This window comes from Megalobrama amblycephala, linkage group LG18 (genome assembly GCF_018812025.1).
Source record: "Megalobrama amblycephala isolate DHTTF-2021 linkage group LG18, ASM1881202v1, whole genome shotgun sequence".
Classification (NCBI taxonomy): Eukaryota; Metazoa; Chordata; class Actinopteri; order Cypriniformes; family Xenocyprididae; genus Megalobrama; species Megalobrama amblycephala.
The window spans coordinates 28,175,429-28,195,642 of NC_063061.1; the positions used below are offsets into that span (position 1 = coordinate 28,175,429).

General features: G+C 36.8%; 1 protein-coding gene across 2 annotated transcripts in view; it reads right to left on the reverse strand.

Moving 5' to 3' along the window:
- Positions 1–20,214, reverse strand: part of nedd4l (NEDD4 like E3 ubiquitin protein ligase) — an 89,237-nt gene that overhangs the window by 60,943 nt on the left and 8,080 nt on the right. For both annotated transcript variants that reach the window (XM_048166274.1, XM_048166273.1), the window contains exons 2-3: positions 11,117–11,190; positions 156–238 (exon numbers count right to left, since the gene is read on the reverse strand). The gene's annotated coding sequence lies outside the window, so the exon portion shown is untranslated. The remainder of the gene's footprint in view (positions 1–155; positions 239–11,116; positions 11,191–20,214) is intronic.

Sequence of the window (20,214 nt, forward strand, 5' to 3'; positions counted from 1 at the left end):
TAGTGGTAGTGGCTTTAAAATCTTGAACAATCGCCCGTTTATCTCATCACTTCATTACTTTGAGTGCTTTCAGTTCATTCAGTCATCTTAAAATCTCTCAGAAACATTAAACTAAAACCTAAACGTCACAGCTGCTGAGTGCGACTAAAACTCACCTTTTTGATGGTTTTTCGTTTGTACTAAGGCAAGCTCTCGGTTTTCATCAGCGACATATAGGGAGAGTTTGACATATGGATCGCTAACGGGGGAGCAAAAAAAAAAAAGAAGAGAAAAACACATAAGACCTTCACACAACAATTTTGAAAATTAAAATTAAAAGTTTACATTATCAAAAACTAGGAAAGATAAAGATTAAACACATTTATTAAACAGTAGACTGATCAATTTTGTTTTCTCATCTTGTACTATAAAACTTACCTTTGGCTGGTAAGGCAATTAAATAATGAAGTAATAAATCTGTCATGTTTTGGCATTGGGATAAGAATTCCCAAGGAGATAAGCGAGTAAGATTAGGGCCTAAAATAGTTCAAAGTTGTCCTAAGAACTAAGTTGTCCTAAGAAGAAGGTTTTAGGACAACTTTGATGAAAGGTTTTGATATATATATATGTATATGTGTGTATACAGTATATATGTATATGTGTGTATACAGTATATATATATATATATATATATATATATATATATATATATATATGTGTGTATATATGTATATATATATATATATATATATATATATACATATATATACACACACACACACACACATACATACATATATACATATTATATATATACATATATACATATTATATATACACACATATATATATATATACACACATATATATATACACACATATATATATACACACATATATATATACACACATATATATATACACACATATATATATACACACACACATACACACATACACACACACACATATACACACACACACACACACATTTAAGTATGAAATATTGTATTTTTGTACAATATGGGATGATGATCAGATTACATATGCAAAAAATGCAAATAATTTGCACTGATTTTGTAGATTTTTTAGAATAGCATCTGCATTTCCTCATCCAACTCAGCTAACACTAAGAGCAATAGGTCTGGGTGAGGTAAAGTTGGAAAAATGGTCAGGAAACCAGAGGGAGACAAAGAAAGGAAGCCATTAAAGAATTAAGGATTAGCACAGTAAAACTCATTAGCTTACCAAACAGGAACAATTAAACACACAATGACTGACTAAATCGAACAATAGGTCAGATGCACATTGAGTCCCAATCCCATCTGGAAAAGTTGTGTAAGAATCTTACAAGATGGATATGATTGAAAGTAGTAAATCTGAACTTATTTTGCTTTAAAGTCATATACTGGTTCATTTCATAGAATATCATTATCATACAAATATCATTAAAGGGTTAATTCACCCAAAAATGAAAATTCTGTCATTTATTACTCACCCTCATGTTGTTCCAAACCCGTAAGACCTTCGTTCATCTTAGGAACACAAATTAAGATATTTTAGTTGAAATCCGATGGCTCAGTGAGGCCTGCATAGCCAGCATTGACATTTCCTCTCTCAAGATCCATAAAGGTACTAAAAACATATTTAAATCAGTTCATGTGAGTACAGTGGTTCAATATTAATATTATAAAGCGACAAAAATATTTTTTGTGCACCAAAAAAAGAACAAAATAAAGACATGTATAGTGATGGCCGATTTCAAAATACTGCTTCATGGAGCTTCGGAGCGTTATTAATCAGCATGTCGAATCAGCGATTTGGAGCGCCAAAGTCACGTGATTTCAGCATTTTGGCAATTTGACACGTGATCCGAGCCATGATTCGACACACTGAATTAATAATGCTCCAAAGCTTCATGAAGCAGTGTTTTGAAATCGGCCATCACTATATAAGTCGTTATTTTGTTTTTTTGGCGCACCAAAAATATTCTCGTCACTTTATAATATTAATATTGAAGCCACTGTACTCACATGAACTGATTTAAATATGTTTTTAGTACCTTTATGGATCTTGAGAGAGGAAATGTCATTGCTGGCTATGCAGGCCTCACTGAGACATCGGATTTCAACAAATATATCTTAATTTGTGTTCTGAAGATTAACGAAGGTCTTACGGGTGTGAAACAGCATGAGGGTGAGTAATAAATGACAGAATTTTCATTTTTGGGTGAACTAACCCTTTAAGCTATTATGAGGAAAAAAAATATGTAAGGGACAATTGTGCTTTTACTGTGCGATTATAGAAAACACACACATTCAAACTTCAATATTACTTTGAATTTTGTACAGCTATTCATTTATCAACTACATATACTAATGAGCCAAAACATTATGACCACTCACAAGCGAAGCGAAAAATGTTGACAATTTCCTAACAACGTCACGTCAACCACAAATCAGTGACAGAGTGTTGCACCCAAGGCTCATCAATGCATGAAGGCAATAAAGGCCATGCCATCTGATCCGAGCCAACAGAAGGTCTACTGTGGCTCAAGTCTCACGAAATTGTAATGATGGTAATGGGAGGAATGTGTCACAACACACAGTGCATCACACTCTGCTGCGTATGGGGCTGCGTAGCCGCAAACCAATCAGAGTGCCTATGATGACCCCTGTCCACTATCGAAAGGACCTACAATGGGCATGCTAGCATCAGAACTGGACCTTGGAGCAGTGGAAGATGATCACCTGGTCTTTTACATCACACAGATGGCAGCGTACGACGTGTGTACCGTTAACCTGGAAATGTAATGGCAGCAGGATGCACTGTGGGATGACAACAAGACGCTGGAGAGAGTGAAACGCTCTGGGCAATGTTCTGCTGGGAAACCCTGGGTCTGGCCATTCACATGGACGTAAATTTGACACGTGCCACCTACTTAAACATTGTTGCGGACCAGGTACACCCCTTCATGACAATGGTGTTCCCTGGTGGAAGTGGCCTCATTCAGCAGGATAACGCACACATTGTTCAGGAATGGTTTGAGAAACATGATTAAGAATTGAAGGTGTTGCCCTGGCCTCCAAATTCCCCAGATCTCAATCCAGTTGAGCACCTCACAACCTACAAGATTTGAAGGATCTGTTGCTAACATCTCCATGCCCAAGACCACAGGGCACCTTCAGGGGTCTTGTAGAGTTTATTCCTCGGCAGGCTGGCGCTATTTTGGCAGAGAGGACCAACAGCATATTAGGCAGGTGGTTATGATGCTTTGGGCTCATCGATGTATGTAAAACTATGTATGTACACTTTTCAAAATTTATAGAACTGTTTCCCATATGGGATTTTACACCTGAAACCTGAATGAGATTACACTGACTTTACATACAACAAGGAGACGTGAAGACTTTAACATGACAACAAACACAAAGTTCAAGGGAAAATGTCATCGTAGTCGTCTTTTTAAGAACTCAACGGAATTTTACTGAATTTACTGAAAACACAACACTTAAAATAGAAAACCAAAAACAGCATGCCGTGTGACTCCATAACTGCTGATTTGACTGAATCCCAGGTGGCTTACTCTCTCCGTAAGGGTCTAGTGGGTGTTTTCATGCTGGTTTAGAATACTAACAAACACCTTTCACCCACATCTATAGCATAGGCTCACATTTTAAAATGACAAAATCTATGCATTTTTGCATGAGCTAGAGAAAAAACACACAAAACCTGTTTTTAAATATGGTTCCAATCCTGAATTGCCATTACCAATTACATTATATACTTTGGAAACAATCTTATGATTTCATAGCATCCAAATACTGACATTTTAGCTTATTAAATCTTAAAACGATGTACTTTAAAATGGCCAGAACAGTATCTTCTTTCAGTAATTAGTTTAAGCATGTAAATTGGGTTTCAGCCTGAAAGTCACTGCTACAAGCACAGCATTTTTCATTCACTGGCTTCTGGAAGAGTTGTTTAGCTTTCTTTCCTTTTCTTTAGACTGTTGTGCAGCTGAAAACGGTCTTCTCTGGTTTTTAATTGCAGTGTCTGGATTCCCTGTCGCCTCTAATTGAATGTTTATACAAGGATTCGGCTTTCTTGATTAGGATAAAACAATATACCACTTTTGAGACTGGACATTCTCGCCTTCGTAAACACATTACGCATCTCGAACACAGATGGATGTTCTCCTGCTATAAAAGGGAATGTCACTTTCAGGAGCAGATCAAAAAATGTGATGAGTGATACGTTTATGTGCAGATGTAAAAGTAAAGTGTATAAATATAAAAACGTGTATAACATCTGATAAAAATGCCTAAATCTTTCTGTGAATAGCATGAAGACAAATGCAAGAGACGGAAAAATCTGTCTGCTTTGGAATTTCTTGGATCTTTGATTCTCTTGGCCAGCACTAGAGAAACCCCAGATGACCAAATCACTGTCCCATTTTCGCGCGTTAAAGGCCACGGAGCTGCTCAGGTGTCATAGGAACACTAACAGTGCACACCGTTACCATAGAGATGGTCGACTTTGTCACGAGGGACTTGGTTCGGTACTTGACTGTGTGCAAAAAGCAGAAATGAGAGGGGAACCGAGGGAAATACGACACAAAAGGGGGACTCTGAGACAGAGGACACTCTCAACTGACTGAAGTAAAGTAAACTAAAGGTGAACAGGATTATTGACTGCATGTGCAAAAAACTGCAGCTTCACTTACATTTTCAAGGACTTTCAAGGTTGATAGCAATCTGCTGTCAAATGACAACACAAGGTTTAAGACCTATGCAGCTCAATGTGAAACAGCTCACTAGCACTTGGATAGCAACAAAGATGAGAGCAAACTAAAATTAAACTAAAAAAAAAAAAGAAAAAACACCATGTATTGTGTATTTGCTATCACAAAATCTGATTTATTCAGATTAGTGCAAGGAAAATAAATCAACGTGCCATCTTTAAGTTGCTAAAAATAAAATAAAATCTTATAGCGCTTCAGTGAGAAGCACAAGTTTGTCAAACCATACCAAATCAAGCTGTGAAACACTTTTTAGCACTTTATTGGCATGGAGTATAGTCAAGTATTTATTTAAAGTCTCCTAAACCCCTCCTCCAAAAAAAAAAAAAAAAAAAAAAAAAAAAATTAAATCAGGAAACACTCACTTTTCTGTAGATCTATCTGCCAAAAGAAAGTAAAGCAACATGCTTTATATCAAGTTTAAATCTGAAAGAGACAGGATGTCACACTACTTCCTTTTCTTTTTTTTCTTTAATAAGAGGTTGGCTTTTGCCAAGTACAGCGGGGATGCTCTCTGAGCGGCCAGTGAAAGCAGTCAAAGACTTCCAGAAATTAAGTGCAGATGTTAGGTATGGGTTTAAATTAATTTCGCTATTCAGTATATGAATGGTTCGTCTAAGGTAAAAAGAGAAAACAGAAAATGAGGGAGACTTTCTGTGTGGAGTCAGATTTTGTTCTATCAAGTCCTCCTCACTTTTTCCGTTCAGACATCTGTGATGGTGCCTTGTGGCGTCCATTTGCTCAGCTGCACGTCTTTTGCCTTAATTAGCACAGATGTAGCATCATCCTCATGAAACAAACATGCCAGACTCTGAAACACTCATGCCGTCGAGCAATCTGTCCATAGAAGAGATACCCATAATGGGTATTAGAATGTGCATCTACGACCAGTAGGATGTTGGAATACACAAATACTCGCGCTGACACACACAAAAACACACACTGTGATTGGAGCAGACAGGTCTGATGGAGCCTACAGTGGATCAGCACAGTTGCAACATAAGGAGCTGTGACGTCTACACCACAGGAGCATGTGAGAGACTGAAAACTGGGAGAGCAAAATGTGAAAGAGAGAGATACAATCCATTCTAGTCATCAATTTCTTCCCTCATTTAAACAAAAAATTGGCATTTGCAGCAAATTTGCTGTTTAATGTTTATTATAGAACAACATCAATATTGCTAAATCTTTTTAATTTAATAAAGTGTCTGAAGCTTTAGAATCTTTTCATCATTTAAGCACTTTTTTGATGACAACATAGGCTAATATGAGGAGATGGACCACTCACAGAAAATAAACAGTAGATATCTTATCTACTATCTTCTCTTACATGACAGACAGGAAGTTACTCCGTTCAGTTAAAATGGCTAGTCGGCTTTTTGATAGAGGCATGGCCTGTTTTATTTAATCTAGAATGAATATGTAAGGGATTCACAGCTAGCTGTGCATTAAACAATTTTAATTCACGATGTGGAGTCAAGTCACCTTTATTCATATAGCGCTTTATACAATACAGATTGTTTCAAAGCAGCTTTACAGTGAAAATTATGCATTTTGGCTACTGTTCAGTCAGTTCAGTGTTGATTCAAGTGTTGATTCAAGTTGAAGTCAGTTCAGTGTTGATTCAAGTTGAAGTCAGTTCAGTGTTGATTCCAGTGTTGATTCAAGTTGAAGTCAGTTCAGTGTTGATTCAAGCTGAAGTCAGTTCAGTGTTGATTCAAGTGTTGATTCAAGTTGAAGTCAGTTCAGTGTTGATTCCAGTTGAAGTCAGTTCAGTGTTGATTCAAGTTGAAGTCAGTTCAGTGTTGATTCAACTGTTGATTCAAGTTGAAGTCAGTTCAGTGTTGATTCAAGTTGAAGTCAGTTCAGTGTTGATTCAAGTTGAAGTCAGTTCAGTGTTGATTCAAGTGTTGATTCGAGCTGAAGTCAGTTCAGTGTTGATTTAAGTCTTGATTCAAGTTGAAGTCAGTTCAGTGTTGATTCAAGTGTTGATTCAAGTTGAAGTCAGTTCAGTGTTGATTCGAGCTGAAGTCAGTTCAGTGTTGATTCAAGTGTTGATTCGAGCTGAAGTCAGTTCAGTGTTGATTCAAGTGTTGATTCGAGCTGAAGTCAGTTCAGTGTTGATTCAAGTGTTGATTCGAGCTGAAGTCAGTTCAGTGTTGATTCAAGTGTTGATTCGAGCTGAAGTCAGTTCAGTGTTGATTCAAGTGTTGATTTAAGTTGAAGTCAGTTCAGTGCTGATTCAAGTGTTGATTCAAGTTGAAGTCAGTTCAGTGTTGATTCAAGTGTTGATTCGAGCTGAGGTCAGTTCAGTGTTGATTCAAGTGTTGATTCAAGTTGAAGTCAGTTCAGTGCTGATTCAAGTGTTGATTCAAGTTGAAGTCAGTTCAGTGTTGATTCAAGTGTTGATTCGAGTTGAAGTCAGTTCAGTGTTGATTCAAGTGTTGATTCGAGCTAAAGTCAGTTCAGTGTTGATTCAAGTGTTGATTCAAGTGTTGATTCGAGCTGAAGTCAGTTCAGTGTTGATTCAAGTTGAAGTCAGTTCAGTGTTGATTCAAGTGTTGATTCGAGCTGAAGTCAGTTCAGTGCTGATTCAAGGGTTGATTCGAGCTGAAGTCAGTTCAGTGTTGATTCAAGTGTTGATTCAAGTGTTGATTCGAGCTGAAGTCAGTTCAGTGTTGATTCAAGTTGAAGTCAGTTCAGTGTTGATTCAAGTGTTGATTCGAGCTGAAGTCAGTTCAGTGTTGATTCAAGTGTTGATTCGAGCTGAAGTCAGTTCAGCGTTGATTCAAGTGTTGATTCGCGCTGAAGTCAGTTCAGTGTTGATTCAAGTGTTGATTCGAGTTGAAGTCAGTTCAGTGTTGATTCAAGTTGAAGTCAGTTCAGTGTTGATTCAAGTGTTGATTCGAGTTGAAGTCAGTTCAGTGTTGATTCAAGTGTTGATTCGAGATGAAGTCAGTTCAGTGTTGATTCAAGTGTTGATTCGAGCTGAAGTCAGTTCAGTGTTGATTCAAGTGTTGAAGTCAGTTCAGTGTTGATTCAAGTGTTGATTTGAGCTGAAGTCAGTTCAGTGTTTATTCACAGAGTTCTCCACAAAGTGCATTAAAAAATTTTAATGCACAGCTAGCAACTTAAAACTGTTATTGATGTTTGCAGTGCAGTACTTGACCAGAAGGGCAATTCTCTCCAATATTTTGAATTTGGACTACAGTATCTATTTCAACCACTAGCTGACAATATTACACACTGCACCTTTAACATTTGTAAGATGTCTCTCTTTCACATCCTCTGGGACAGTAAACACCCATTATATCTTAGATATAATTTTTATTTTTTGCAACACTGACATGAGAGTGAGATTTAGTAATGGTAGTTCAAATACGGCCAAATATACACTGCAGTACAAAAGTCTAGAGTCAGCAAGACTTTTTTTTTTGAAGAAAATAAATATTTTTTTTTTAGCTAGAACACATTAAATTAATCAGAAGTGATAGTAAAAATATTCAGCACAACTGCATTCAACAATTCAACATCAACTCAGCATATTAGAATGATTTCTGTAGGATCATCTGAAACTAAAGACTGGAGTAATGATGCTGAAAATTCAGCTTTACCATAACAGGAATAAATGACATTTGAAAGTATTTTAAAATAGAAAACTGTTGACTTAAATTGCAACAATAGTTCACAATAGTACTGTTTTTGCTATATTTCAATGACATAAATGCTGCCTTGTCAGGGCTCAACAATAAGCACTGTCTAATGGCTTGAAAGAATAGTCACAATCTTTTGAACAGTAGTGTGTATATACTGTACTACAAATAATGCTGCTAAATGTTGTAAATACCATTTCTTAGCTTTTTTTAGTTTCATAGTAGCAACTACATTGAATCCTTCTCAAATATACCATACTGCTCCTCACAAATAAAAACCTAATAAAATATAGCGGCACTTTGTCTTAAACTAGATGAAGTGACTGACTGCAAGAGGAAAAAGGAAGGAAATGCGTCTGTTAAGCAGCAAAACCAAATATATGTCTATTATGCAATAGAGTGGACAACTGCAGATAAGAGCATATTTAGTATTACAGGCATTACACATTACAGAGAGCCAAGCACCAGGCACCACCACTTTGAAGTTGAAGTTCAACTCTTAGAGATTGGTGACTAGGTGTCAATTGTTAAACCTTCTACGAATTTAAATGGTTTGGTATCAAAGGTTAAACCTGCCCTGAACCTCCTACAAGACAAGTGTAATGTAAAAAAAACAAAAACAAAACAAAGCCCAATTTAATTACACGTTTTAGCACTGTTTAAAGCAAATTTTATATTAAAACAAAATTTATTTGACTCTGCATATGTATTACAATTGTATGGTACAATATAAACATAACTTTAAAAATGTCCAAGTAGGGATGTCAAAACTACCATAATTATACTAAGTCAGTACTAAAATTAAATAATAATAATAATAATAATAATAATATGAATGAATATGAATATGAAAATAAATGAAAATGCTTTCTGATTGTTCAGGTCTTGTAGGCTGTAAGCTTTAAATACAAGTGTTATCATTTTCTGCCCTAACCTCACGTTATTTATTAGCTAACTAATAGAGTCTGATAAATGACAGTCATGGACAAATTACATTGCAGGCATTTCTGGGGCAATAACTGTAAATGATTATAGGTGATGATTGCCTAATAAATGCATGTATGAAAGTCCTATGTTTTTTGTAGTTTACCGGGGTTTTTTTGTTTGTTTAGTGATACTCCCAACTAAAATATTTTATCTGGTCGATTTGTAGTCATTCATTTAAGCCGTTAGTCGATTAATTGCACATTTATATTAAATTACTTAAATACATGTATATACCGGGGGGCGGAATAGCTTATTCTGCACTCTGGTTTGTTTTCTTTATTTTACAAAAGCACAACATTTTCTTGTTATTGTGAGTTTACACAAATAAATGTAGACCTTTTACAGTTTCAAATAATGTAATACTGTTTTTGGTAATATATCTGTATTACCAAATATGACATTTTTAAATGTCAAGTATTTAAGTATTTTAAATTGTTTCCACTGCAAGTGATCACGCCGGCGCCTCCATGTCTTGCAGTAAGCGCACTATACATTACCTTTGACACTTTGATATGTGCCTAATGACAGTACACATTTATCTATGTTAACATTAGAGCAAGTGGCCATGTAAAGTTGCTACTACCTGTGTTTCAGATGATAACCAATTTTTGAGGTCGATGGGCGAATGTTTGGATTTCCTGCCTGACATTCTGTAACCAATGAAGAAGAACCTGTCGTTAACGATCTGTCCATCTCAAACTGTGTGACTTCGCCACTTCCTGTGGAGTTCTTTTTTTTCTGCGACTAACAGACTAATAAAATCTTGGTTGACTAAGACTCTTCTTGTTAGGGGGCAGGCCTATTTTTGTTGTACAACATTTTGTATTATATTACAAAATGTATAGTACTTATTGTAATACAACATTTTGGCAGTTTTGTTTCATATTTTGTACATTTATGAATATAAATAAATAAATAAAAAAACTCTTCTTTTAGATACCTGAAGTACATCAATCACCATTTACTTAATTTGTATCTTTGTTTACCTTTTTTTTTTTTAATACTGTAATTGTTTTAATTTAATTACTTTAATACATCATTAATTTGGTTAATATTTATATTAATAATCAACTTTTTAAATAAAGTTCACATAATTTTAAATTATCTAATGTTGATTAGTTTACTTGATTATGCTATGGTATAGAAATTGGTATAAGGAATCATGACATTTAATTTGGCTATTGGTTTTGACAGCTATAATTTCAGTTAAACCCTAGTGCAAAGTTGGCAGGAAATGCCTATAAAATTAAAGACATTTCTCTATTCTAATGCCTATCTGACATCAAACACAAAGTACATACAAGATTGTAAAAGTTAACTGATGAGTTCAGCAATTACGCTGTCAGTGTTTAATGCACTCTCTGACCTCTGACTTTAGGACCTGAGAACTTCAAAGTTAAATAAATAGAACTTGCAACATCGCACAGATGAGATCAGCCAAGCATATTCCCTTTGTGCTCCATTCCTGGCACACAGATCATTTGTTTAGACAAGTCTATTGTCTAATTCAAGAGAAAGCCTCACAGAGTGCAGCTCAGTTGGTCTGCCACATAACTAAAGGAGGAAATACACAAACACATTCATGCACACACACACACACACTCTCTCAGACGGTTCCAACATTTGCATTTGCTAATGAATGTGTGAACAGACAGGTGCACAGTCTCTCCAGAAACCTCCTGTAGTTCATCCTTACCTGGCACCAATGATGTCCTTCTTCGCCAGATCAATGCCAGCAATGACCTTGACACGAAGAACACGAGATTCGTTCTGCAAAACATGACACACATAGAAAAAGACCATCATGAATAAATCAATACCTCTCGCACGAGTCTGGTAGCAAGAAAAAAAAAAAAAAACTGCCCCGTGGCCTAAATTTAAGATGGGTTTAAGTCATGAGAGTGTCCTAATTTCACCTCACTTCTCGTCCAGGATGAAAAAGGAGCATCTTAAAGAAATTAAGAGGAAGCTGCAGCCAAAAAAGCTTTTGTGTTTATTGATAGACACGGAAGAGAAACTGTTTTAATGGTATAGCGTCTGTGAGAAATAAATCCCTCTGGGAGCTGTAAATGTTTTATTGTCTTATGGCTGAATAAGTTGGCCTAAACTTCTCAGCGTGGCCTTCAAAAGCTCTCAAGTGGTAGACACGACCACCATTTCACGACTCCCACTCCGCATAAGTGCGTCCCGCCTCCAACATCACCTCGGCCGGCATTCAATAGCTATTCAAGCTGCTCACAATTACACAACGAGCATCTTATTCGCCCGCTCGCTTTTGAAGCTCACCAGCCCAGAAATGACATACAATAAAAGGTGAGAAAGGCCCTCTTCTCCTGCTTTGCCCACTTCTGCTCTCTACATGACTGAAATTCTCTTTCTATTTATATTTGACGATCTGCATTATCACAAGACATGCATCATTCGTGCAGCAGAGGCAAAAAAAAAAGAAAAACTGGTGTGACAGCTTGTATTTATTCTGCCTGCCATATATGACCCAATTATTACAGAACAAATACAGTTTGGATGAGACTGGAGAAGCCTTTATATACTGACAGGTATGTTGCCGTCATCCCACCAGGTGCCCCAGACTGATGATGAAGCTGTGCTTTTAATATCAAATGCAAACAAAGACTATATTTCTCTGAAGAGAACCACTATTTGGTATCAAGAAAATTGGATTTAACCATTCATAAACCATTTCTGAAGGTTTTCAGGGCAGAACAACATACTGTTATTTACTTTTAAAGCCACATCACCATCAAAGGCTAATTCATGGCAAATATAATAAAGCAATTACAAAAATAATAATAATACAATATACACTCCTGTTCAAAAGATTTTTTTTTAAAGAAATGAATACCTTTATTCAGTAAGGATGCATTAAATTGAGACTTTTACATTGCTAACAAAAAACGGCATTTCAAATAAATGCTGTTCTTTTGAACTTTCTATTAATCAAAAACAGTATATCACAGTTTCCACAAAAATATTAAGCAGCACAATTGTTTTCAACAATAACAATAAGAAATGTTTCTCGAGCACCAAATCAGCATATTAGATTGATTTCTGAAGGATCATGAGACACTGAAGACTGGAGTAATGATGCTGAAAATTCAGCTTTGTCGTCACAGGAATAAATTACAATTTAAAAATATTAAAATAGAAAACATTATTTTAAATTGTAATAATATTTCACAATATTAGTGTTTTTACTGTATTTTTGATCAAATGAATGCAGCCTTGTTAAGCATAAAAGTCTTCTTTCAAAAATCGTACTAACCTCAAACTTTTCAACAATAGCGTAAAACTCAAGGAAAGGCTTCAGAGGTGGAGCAAGTTTCTAATTTGATAAAGACTGGAATAACATGAACTGATCATCATTCACAATAAAGCCAGGAACTAAAGCAAATATTTTGGTTTGTAGAAGTAATCATTAGGGGTGTGACGAGATTAAAATGCGACGAGATTTCTCATCGAGTGAAAAGCTGTCTCCCGAAATTGGCATGACGGAGTGTGAGGGTGAGATTAAAATAGAATATGCCACCGCTACACTTACGCTTAGATCTCCACAGTCGTTTTGCTTTTTATAGAAATAAAAAAAACATTTAATTCAGTTGGATAGCGGTCACTTCAAACCCATCCAGCTCATCCAACACAAGCTGCAGCACTGTACGTAATGCAGCAGGAATCAGAGTTCACTGATCACTTGACGAGTGTAAGTGACAAGATGACTGACAAGACCATGGCGGTGCCATGCACAACAGATTCGTTGCACAACAGAGCCTAAATGTCTGACAAATGTCTTCTCTTGTAGAATATGCGCTCAGCACTGCCGCTCCCTATTCTCAGAGTAAGCGTGATCACGAATATGAAATTAAAACGCGAGAAGGTTTTAAACACAATTTCAGTATCCTGCATTTTGAAAGCGGCTCCCTGATGCATACAAATATCTGCCAATATGAAAGCTATCTTAGGCTGGGTTGTGTAGTTGTAACCATCTCTTAGCTCTGTATCATGCTTGAAGAAAAATTTGGTCTCTATTTGCACTTTGAATATTGAGATAGCACTTTGATTATGGTTGCGCTTATTGTTTGCACTTAATAAGACAGAGAGAAAACGGTGTTATTTTTATTTACAGGCTGTTTTTTTATTTCTATGATCAATTTGTGGAAAAGAGTTCAGTTAGGAGGTCAAAAGTTCTCATATGTAATCATACAGGAGAGAAGCCAGTCAGTTGAGTTTGACAAAACCTTACAATGCTTGAATTTTGTCGTCCTTTACTGCAAATGATAATTGATACTCAGAAAGTAGAACTGAAATGACATTCATTACAAGATGATTAGTTATTTCAAATGCATCTGCAGACTATTTTTCTAGTTATGCATTTCGTCAGAGGATTTTTTTTTTTAAATCTTGTCTCATTCTCGTGAACTCAATCTCATGTCTCGTCTCATCTCATAAGCTAACCGTCTTGTCACACCCCTAGTAATCATACAAATCAGTTTTTACAATAAACACCTTGTTCATTTCACATCAATTTGCAACAACATCTCAAAAGTTGATGTGACCAGTTGCATATGAAGCTCTTCCTTTATTCCACAGGGACACTCCCTTATCCAGGGCCATATTGTACAGTATCCACTGTCACCCTAATCACACCGCCAGAACTTGTTGCAGACTCATGACACGCCTTTGTAACAAGAACAGCACAGCACTTCAACTGTGCCTTCAACTCCAATCACTTACGAAATAACCATAACAGTTCAGATCTCAAATTTAGCACAAGTCCAGGATGACGCAACAAATCTGGACAACTGAAACGTCAAACAAGGTGTTCAAATTGACAAATATATTTACACACAGATGACCTAAGTTTTCAGACAGACAACACACTTTGGATTAGGGACGAATTCTCACTAATAACTATTAAATACGAATTTTGCCTCACTAAAATCCTAATTACTACTTATTAATACTTAGTAAGATAGCTGTTAAGTTTAGGTATTGGGTAGGATTAAGGGATGTAGAATATGATCATACAGAATAAGGCATTAAAATGTGATTTATAAGTGCTAATAAACAGCCAATATCCTAGTAATATGCATGCTAATAAGCAACTAGTTAATAGTGAGAATTAACTTTAGTTAACTTTAGTTTAACTAAAATAAAGTGCAGGTCATTTTGGGAAGAAAGCATCTAGCATGAAAGAGTTGCAAATGTGTGTTTATCTTTCATATGCATTCACAAATACATATTCAGAGCGTTGCCTCTTTTGACAATTGTAATAAATCATAACTGACCGAAAAACCTTGTCCTTTGGGACTCCACTCTAACTCTCAAGCTCTCAGATAAAATTCAATGCGGCAGGTCAGAGCCAGAGCACTCATTCCCTGCTCATAATTACAATTATTTCCTTGCCTGTCCCTTCATCCTCTAAATGAGGTTAAAAGATCAAAAGATACAGAACGCTAAGCGAGACCCAAAGTTACAATCACACCTTCCATTCTTACCTGAACCATTCAATCATCTACACACTCTAGAAACTTGAGGAGATGAAATGATAGAGCAGAGAGGACAGCTGGGTTCGGACCACAAGTGGAAATGACAACTCATCCGTATTGCTGATGAAGGCCAGGGCCGCTGTAGAGTGACTACAGGAGGATGCGAGGAACAGCTAATAAGGGCTGCTACTCTTCAATGCTGTTATCGAGTCAAAAAAAGCAAAACGCTTTTGATAAATGTAATGCATCCTTGCTGATTTGTGTGCCTGCAAATGAGAGGAAATCACGTTTCATTTGCACTTGATCCAAATATGACAATATTAACCTGGTTAGCAAAAATTAGCATTAAAATTAGTATTAGCAAGACAAGTGTTGGGGAAAGTTACTTTTAAAAGTAATGCATTACAGTATTGTGTTACTCCCTAAAATAGTATCTAACTGCATTACTTAGTTACTTTTTAGGGAACGTAATGTGTTACATTATCTTTGCGTTACTTTTTCTCATCTGGGCTGGGCTTGCTTGTTTGTTTTTTAATAACAACAAAAAAGTTATTTTTTTGGCAATTGTAAAGGCCCTTTCACACCAAAAGTGAAATGAATAAGCTTCAGGCTGATCACAAATGTCATTTTTGCTTATTAGTATGGTTGAATTGGATCATCGAAGGTCAGCAGCAAAGACATTGGTTAATAAAGTGAGATTAATAAAGTATTAATAAAGTATAAGTATATTTGTTTAATTTAACATTTAATTATTGGAGGTTTGCATAATATTCTGAGTTTGCATTTCACTGTTTTTATTCATTTTGAAGAATACTGACTTGTTTTTGTGCAGGTGAGATGAGTAAATGCTCACATTTAGTCTAGAACTACAAAACACCTCTGCACTTACTCCTGATTTCTCTCAACACAGGGACAGGAGAGTTGTCGTAATACATGTGAAAATAGGTAGGCTAACTTGTGTTACTTATTTGAAAAAGTAACTCAGATATTTTGTTGTAAATTTAAAGGTGCCCAAGAATGCTTTTTCACAAGATGTAATATAAGTCTAAGGTGTCTCCTGAATGTGTCTGTGAAGTTTCAGCTCAAAATACCCCATAGATTTTTTTTAAATTAATTTTTTTAACTGCCTATTTTGGGGCATCATTAACAATGCACTGATTTACACTCGGCGCCGCCCCCTTAAATCGCGTGCTCCCTGCCACACCAGCTGTCGACTATATTACAGCGCATTTACAAAGTTCACACAGCTAATATAACCCTCAAATGGATCTTTACAAGATGTTCGTCATGCATGCTGTATGCATGCTTCGAATTATGTGAGTAAAGTATTTATTTGAATGTTAAAGTTTTATTCTGAGTGAATTTAAGCCTGTCCTCCGTGGCTAACGGCTAATGCTACACTGTTGGAGAGATTTATAAAGAATGAAGTTGTGTTTATGAATTATACAGACTGCAAGTGTTTAAAAAATGAAAATAGCGACGGCTCTTGTCGTCTCCGTGAATACAGTAAGAAACAATGGTAACTTTAACCTCATTTAACAGTACATTAGCAACATGCTAACGAAACATTTAGAAAGACAATTTACAAATATCAGTAAAAATATCATGCTATCATGGATTATGTCAGTTATTATCGCTCCATCTGCCATTTTTCGCTATTGTCCTTGCTTGCTTACCTAGTCTGATGATTCGGCTGTGCGCAGCTCCAGACGTTAACTGGCTACCCTTGTGTAATCCCTTTCATAATGTTAGGAACATGGGCTGGCATATGCAAATATTGGGGCGTACACCCCGACTGTTACGTAACAGTCGGTGTTATGTTGAGATTCGCCTGTTCTTCGGAGGTCGTTTAAACAAATGAGATTTATATAAGAAGGAGGAAACAATGGGGTTTGAGACTCACTGTATGTCTTTTCCATGTACTGAACTCTTGTTATTTAACTATGCCAAGGTAAATTCAATTTTTGAATCTAGGTCACCTTTAAAAGTAATGCATTACTTTACTAGTTACTTGAAAAAACATAACTCAAGTAGGGCTGGACAATAATTCAATATCAATATATATCGCGATATAATTTTTTTCGATAACGGTGATATGATTTTTAAACACATTTCCGGTATTTCGATATATACATTACAGCATCACTGACTTGAGGCGCAGCCGTTAGAAAGAGCAGAACGCGATTGGCTATTTGCGTGATGACATACACCACAGAGACATGCAGCCACCAGCCAGTGCTCAGCAGTTGTACGCTAAAGCCGAGTTCAGACTGCACGATTTTAGCCCCGATTTTGGCTCGCCGACAGGTTGAGAAATCGCCGACAAATGCCCGAAATCACAGGCAAATCGGTGCTCGTTCACGCGAGTGACAATCACGCAGTGTGAATGAGCAAAGACGCGATCTGAGAGAATCGCCGACGCCCGTGAGATATTTGGCATGCTAAATATCTGGACCTGTCGGCGATTCAAAATCCTGCTGTGTGAAAAGTGTTCTGACTGAAAACTACATCGGCGATGACCGACAGCCAATGAGAGAGCAAGATACAGAGCAGCGGGGAGTTCGGGGAGGAGTTATAGACCACAATATCAGCAAGCATGGCTTCGTTTCAGATAAACATTACAATTATACAAAACAAAAACAAAGCACAAACATTTGCTTGACCATCCGCAACAGCAGCACATTGAAAAGTTATGTATTTAGTTCCTACTCTCGTTGCAGAACACACAATCCACAGTCTCCCCAACCATATCCTCCTCCATATTCTTCTTTTATTTATGTTGTTTTCGCTGCAAATCAGCGCACAGGCAATTCATATTTCAAGCTTCTTGCGGACTACTATTTTTAATAATAATCCCACCGTGTGTCTCAATCAGCTCCCTAGTTCAGCAGTCAGGGCACTGATCAGGGTATCAGCCGCATTCACTTTCATTATATACTGATTCACGACCTAGGGAGCTAGGGAGCTGATTGAAACGCAGGACCAGTCTCACGTGAGAACTCCGGTCTTGAACGCGTGATATCGCGTTGTTTCCTTGTCATGTCTCGCGTGTGTTTGGTTGTGAAACGTAGTTTGCGTGCCAGACAGAGTTGTCGGCGATTCTTCCTATTGTAAAGTCATGCAGTTTGAAACCCTCTGTCGCCGATCCATCGTGCAATTTGAACACAGCAGCGACTGAATGCTGGCCAAGATAGTCATGCAGTGTGAAAAGAACAGTGACCCGACTACTTTGAAAATCGTGCAGTCTGAACTCGGCTTAAGATCAAACGCGAACGCGGCAAGTTTTACAAAATGAGTACACCTGATGCAAATGCGACGGAACAAGCTTCCACAACTTGATGAAAATATGTGTGCATAACTACACCGTGCTGGTTAATGTTTGGTGCAGGAGAATGTGTGAAATAAAAACTTTAAACACGGATACTTTATTCTGTATGAGCTCTGTGTCACGTGGCTAGTGTTATTAAACTCATCGAGGAGCTCCGCGCTGAAACCGAGCATATGCGCGCTCTGCCTGTATATCATAAAAACAATCGTATTTTTCATGTGTTCGTATTCAAACTCCTGTTCTGACCGCATCGCGAGCAAAATACAAACAACACACGTGCTGTGCTGAGGGAAACAGCCTGCGGCTTGCGTATTTGAACGCAGCTAGAGCAGGCAGAGGTGAATGAACAGCACTTTTGTGACATTTGAATTCTCCGCTGTAATGCGATCTCATGCGAACATATTTTCCATTTGTGCTGGTAGATGCGCAGTGATTGGATTAAATGAGCTTTATGTCATGAATATATATGTCGAGATTCGCTCGAAACCTGCTCGAAACGGTCTACGTCAGCATGTTCGACCATGCCCATACTTGGGCCGAAAGTACACGATTAAGTCAGATTTTGTGACGTTGCTCGGACTTTTCAAACAGGAAGACAGAAATTGCTATGAAAAATGCAAAAATAACTATTTTTCACTTATGAATAACATAGTGTTTTCAATGATGTGCAGCCTATACATATCTGTTTACATCTCAAAAAAAGTGTTTTGGGGTTTCATGACCCTTTAAGAATAATAAAATCAGCCTACGTTATAGTTTAATGTTAAAGATATTAATATTACTAAAGTGAGTGAGTCTTATGTTTATTTTTATGTTTGTATGAAGGCTAAATACAAATAAAAGCTGAACATAAATTTATTTGTACTGTTTTTATCTCTAAAATATTATATAGTTTTATAGGAAGAGATTTCATAGATTTGGCAAATTCATTTTTCAGACGTTTGTAGGTACAGACATCCATTGTGGCCGTTCTTGGCAGTTTTTCTGAGGCTATTATATAGTTCATATCGATATCGGAATTATATCGTATCGACCGAAATTAAGAATTATATCGTGATATAAATTTTGGCCATATCGTCCAGCCCTAAACTCAAGATACTTGTAATGCGTTACCCCCAACACTGAGCAAGACCACTAAATACTATTTAGTCATTACATCTTTATCCAAAGCAACATGAGTCCCCTGGAGTAACGTGACCTTAAATGTCTTACTCAAGAACAAGATGGTTGATGGATTAGGATTTGAGGCTACAATCTTTTGGTTGCCAGCTCAAATGTTTCACCATCATGTTACGTCAGCCACAACAAACTCCAACGATATGTTGACTGGAAACATTAGCAAAGGACTCATGCGATCAAAATAATGTGGTATGTTCACTACGTCAACAAAACTTTACCGGCTCAATATGTCAAGTCTATAAATAAGGACGAATGGCTTTGCTACAACCGTATTTAACATGCTTAACTGATATAATAATAAAGTCACAGGGCTGCAGCTGATTTTACTTCACATCGACGTAAGATGGCAGGAAAGTATTACTCAGCCTGTGGCTGTCAAGCTGGATAATTAGGATTAAGGTTCCACGAGACTCTTAGAGAGCTGAAGCTCTGACTGGTTTCCTGTGCACACCCAGCGATTAGTTCAATGACAGGTTTGGTATTTCCAAGTGATATATCATCAGGTCTCAAATAGGAAACCTTGGTCTGCTGGGGTTGTTCTAATGGGAGAACTGCAATACAATATTGTGTTAAATGTCACTTAAAACAACAGCACAAAACATTAGCAGTTCCCAAGAGCAAGCCATAAAATGTTGACGGTTCACAATCAAATCACTGCCTTTACTTTAATACATCATTCTAAGCATAGGCCAAGTCATAGAACAAAGTTAGAGTCGGTCTGTTTGATAGATTATGTATTTGCATATTGTGTAAATGTGTAGGCAGAAGTATAAGGCAGAAAAAAGC